General features: G+C 37.3%; 1 long non-coding RNA gene across 1 annotated transcript; it reads right to left on the reverse strand.

Moving 5' to 3' along the window:
* Window positions 1-3,301: 3,301 nt before the first annotated feature.
* Window positions 3,302-4,240, reverse strand: LOC116026191. Its single transcript, XR_004099789.1, has 2 exons — window positions 4,113-4,240; window positions 3,302-3,881 (listed from the first exon to the last, which is right to left on the reverse strand). It is a non-coding gene; the product is annotated as an uncharacterized LOC116026191 (long non-coding RNA).
* Window positions 4,241-5,055: the final 815 nt, after the last annotated feature.

Here is a 5,055-nt window from a genome sequence, read left to right on the forward strand (position 1 = left end):
ATTGCGTTAGAATGCTTCATATTGCCATTGGACCCCGTTCCACACTTGGTTAATCATTTTGTAGGTAAAAAGGATGGGCAAAAAGGCAGAAAATGGCTAGATTTCAGAGAATGATACACGAGCCGAAAATTGGAAGCAAAGGACCGGCCGGACGCGCCTGGGACGCGCGTCCGTCCAGGCGTCCACGTCCCAGATCCGCGAAGTGCAAAGCAGTCCCTTGCGGACGCCTGCTGGACGCCACCGGACGCTCCGCGTCCGAAAATCAGCTCTCTGAAGTTTGAGATGTCTGCTTAGGACGCCTGCTAGACGCCACCGGACGCCTCGCGTCCGAAAAATCGCCCTCTGAAGTTGCAATGTCTGCTTAGGACGCGCAGCGGACGCACGTCGGACGCCGCGTCCGATCCCGAGATCCCGCGCCGAAGATTTGAAGCAACGCGCACCGGATCCCGCTGGACGCGTAGCGGACGCGCGTCCAGTCGGGCGTCCACTACGTCTATTTTTGGCGGTTGGCGCGATTTAAAAGGGGAATTGAGCCATTTTTCAGGAGATCCATCACATTTTCATTTTAGATCAGTTTAGAATATTTCTCTCTCTAGGATTAGCCTAGAGAGATCTCCCCCAATTCACTCCACATTCCCAATTCACTCCACATTGCAATTCTTAGTTTAGATTAGAATTAGAGAAGAATTCCATTGGTGTAAGATTGTGATCTACATTCAAGTTCAAGATTAAAGTTCAATTTCAAGTTCAAGTTCAAATTCAAAGTTCAATTCCTAGCTAAGTTTTCCTTTTAATTTCTTGTCATTACTTTTGCCTTTTGCTATTTCAATTTCAAGTATGATTAGATAGATCTTTGTGGATTTGGATTGAGCAATGTTTTATGGATGTTCTTGAGCTTTGAATTGATTAATTAGGTTTTGCAATTGCTTGATTATGAGTTTGATTGTGTGAATGGTGATCTTCTTTGACTCTTGTGTGGGAATGATCAACCTATATGAGAGGTGTTTGGAGAAGGAGTCTCACCTACGAGAGTAGGGATATTCCTTAGCCTAGCCTAGCACGTTTCCTTCCCACCTTTGAGAAAAGGGGGATTGGAAGGCAAATAGCACACCATGTGTTCGATAATTTGCCTCACCTAGCCTAGTTGCCATGAGAATGGGACTATGGACTAGATGATAGGCCAATGACCACGAGAGTGGCGTTGGCATAGTTGTCTTGCCTCATTTTCATTATCTAAGTGTTGCTAGCCTAGTATCTTAGGAAATCAAGGATACCTATGTGAGTTGCAATATCCAAATCCTCCTTTCCACTTAATTGTTTCCTTTGTTTGTTCCTTATTTTCCTTATGTTTCATGCACCTTTCTTACCTATGTTTGGGTTAGCTTTCAAACACTAAACACTCTTGTGCTTAATCCCCTTACCGCTTGAACTCCCTCCTTGTGATCCTTTGAGAACGATACTCGGGAACTTCTTCCCGTTTTACCACCTATTACTTTCCATCCACCGCGAAAACTACACCCTTCACTTTCACGAGCATTTTTCCACTCGTTACTTTCACGAGCTTTTCATTTTCATTAGCATAAATCGTTTAGTTTGGTTTCGGCAAGTGTTGATCTTATCCTGGGCGAGCAAAAAAGAATGATGACGAAGACCCAGATCTTTGATTAAGGAACTTCTTAATTAATTTATAACATGTCACGTTATAAATTTTTAGTCGACTTTGCATCTAATACTTTCTTTTTTACCTATCAATATCGGCCTAAACTAGAACAACTTGCAACGCAAAAAAGTTATTGCATATTGGTTTGTGCATTTTTAATACATATCGATCTATATTAAATTTTGGCCAAACGATGCCAATAATATTAACAAAAATAATCTAGCTTAAACCCTTTGGAGGGTGTTCATAGACCTATAGTCTTGACAGAAAATTAAAGGGGTTATAGATAGTGTTGAATAATTTTCTCAAAAAACTCTACAATAATATACTTTCCCTAGCTAGAAAATGTAATTCAAGTCTCAATATCAATGAGAATTCAAAACGCGTGATACTCACCATGTGACTCTTTACTGGTACATAGTTGAATAAACTTCCAATTCTTTTATACATTGGAACAATATAATGGACCACCAGTAGAGAATATAATTGACCAAAAAATGCAATAACAGGCTTCTTTAATTACAAGTAAAGACGAGCAACATAAGGAAAAACTTTTTATTATTATTATTATGATGACAATATGCATCTGAAAGGTAATGACGAGTATTGTTATGTGTATATTTTTTTATAAAAATTATAATATTACTATTTCCCCATATTAAGTTTTTGAGAAAAAAAAAGTTTTGAGAAAATTACACTTTTCATTCCTGAGTTATAAAGTAAGTGTAGAAATTGTCCTTGAGTGTTGGTCATGTTCACTTTTTATTCTTAAGTTATCATTGGCATTGACGACTTTTCGTCTTTTCGTGCTCATTTTTCGTTCCTGAGTTATACTAAAATTGTAAATTTTACCTTTAATATTTTATTAGTAAATGGACGAAAAGTACAACGCCACTAATAATTTAAGGATGAAAAGTGAGTATGGGACGAATTTTATAATTATTGTATAACTTATGAATAAAAAATACAATTTTCCCAAACCTTTTTTATTATCTTCCAAGACCAATTGCTTTTCCCCACACAATTTGTATTCACTCTTTTATCTTTCTTCCATTATCGTCCCAAAGACCATTTGCTTTAATTTCCACAACTTTATTTTCGATCATATCTATTATATATCTCATCAGATTCATTGTTTTCTCTTTCTCTCCCCCATGGAGCCCATTGTTTTCTTACTTTATATTAGTCACAAATCACATCTCACTTTATATTAGTCACAAATCACATCTGTATGTGAGATTACAAGCACACCAAGTTGCAAGTGTCAGGGATGGTGACGGAGTGATAAGGGTATAATTGTTGAGTTAGGCCTAAAATCTACGGAGCGAAAGAGAATTAAGCCTAAAATAGGTAGAAAAAGTACAAAGAGTCAACAGTTGCCTCCACTGAAGCTCTCATCATTCATGTGGGAGTGTGAATCGAGACACCGGGTCACTAGACTACAAGGTTTTTGGCCTCTTTTCCGTTAATATTCAGTTAACTTTTAACTTACACATTAATTTCTATAAGTAAGGTTTTAGGTTCGAACTCCATCCCAATCATTGGCATAATTATTAAATATATTGGCTATATTATTCAAAAGTAAGTACCCACCCTATTACTCTTATTAAATTAAATAATAAATTAGTAGTTACAACAAAAAAAATAAATATGCATTTATTTAATTTATAATTGGATGTCTAAGTATACTGCGTGCATTGTTGTTTTTCCAGTTGGTGATGGTGCAGAAATCCTTGAAGTCCTCCATTTTTGCAGAGGCCTCGTGTTTGATACAGTAAGAAATAATTGTTTTTCCTAATAGCTGCAAAGAGTAACCTGCAGGCCTTGAGTTCCTCACGGGTGTGTTTACCTTCTTCCCGACATATATATGTCTCTGAATCTCATTCCTATGTTTCCGGGGACTGTGGACGTGAGTTTCCCCTCCATCACCAGAAAGTACACCAAATTAAATATTCCGAGATGTTTCTGCATATTTTTTGGTTTGGATAATCGTCCTTTCCACTGTCGTCTATGGTGAAATAGCATATCTCCATAGCAACATGCCAAATCAACACGCAATCGCGTCGTAGTCCTTATAACGAACCTCCCTAGTACGTAGTTCGCGGTGGTTCTCCGCCGCCGTCTTTAGTCTCATCGGTTTCCGCCTAGCTTCTTCTTGATGTACCGTCGTCGGCGTCTTCATCCACCACCACTCTGATCTCCGATTCTCTGATCTTTACAGCTACAAAGAGACCAGACAAATATTTTTCTACTTAACTTTAGCTTAACAATAATAGAATAATATGACGACTATATATACAAAAAATCATATATTCTAATAGAGTGTGCATGTTTTGGTTACTAATCATCAGTACATTGATATAATATAGAAGAGAATATATGCAAGCTAGTAGAGCTACTCAACTTCTCCTTCATCCAAACACAACAATAAAAACAACAATATTATTCCTACCTTTGCTTACACAATGGTTTTCCTCTCCCTTTCCACAGCCATATTCTCTCCTCTTCCACTTTCTCACCATGAGAGTCACCATTGGTTGGATAAGAAATTCTTTATTTTACTGAGAAGCTAGCAATCAATACTTAAATTAAAGGTGTACACTAAGCTAAACTCATTTTGCAAGCTAAACAGTGTAAGTTGTTCATATTTGTCTGATTATATTCAAGTAAAAAAAGCTAATAGACAACTCATATTGGGTTGAATTTTAAATATTCAACTATCCAATCTATCTTATGACAGCTATTATATTCCTATATTCTATTCTAGTAGTGTGCAGTGTGTGACGGGAACTCGATGGGGAAGGTCATGCCACCACTGGCTCCATCAGGTTATGATTTGTCTTGAACAATACTTACACTCTCCCAAAAGTTTTCATCATTCTTAGCTTTTTCAGTCTTAATACAAGTAATGAAAAACAAGAGTACGTTGTCTCAAAAGGTTACACATACAATTAATGACTTGATCGATAATGGATCTTGTATGTCAAGATATTATGATTCTTGAAACACATTGCATTGTAACAAGTGCGGTTTATTGTTTCAAATTAATTAAATTTCAATTTCTCACTATATGTATATGTTGGTTTTATAGTCACCGGAGTGTCAATCGACGGACCAACACTACTGAAAAGTCACAAGAAATGCTGTTTGAAAAACTGTTTTATTGCACTTGTATGTGTAAAAAATGTCCAACCGCTTCTTCAGGATTTCTTTCTCCTATTTATACAAGGAACAAGAGGCCTAGCTAAATTAGGTAAGCCCAATCAACAATGAATTTCTTTTCTTATTGCTTCTGAATTTTCCTCCATCTTTCGTGAGATCCACACTGAATCTTCTTCCAGATATGACTAACAACCTTGTAGTCACTCAGATCCTTCTACGAGTCGGCTAGTCCG

This window comes from Ipomoea triloba, chromosome 7, assembly GCF_003576645.1.
Source record: "Ipomoea triloba cultivar NCNSP0323 chromosome 7, ASM357664v1".
NCBI classification, from domain to species: domain Eukaryota; kingdom Viridiplantae; phylum Streptophyta; class Magnoliopsida; order Solanales; family Convolvulaceae; genus Ipomoea; species Ipomoea triloba.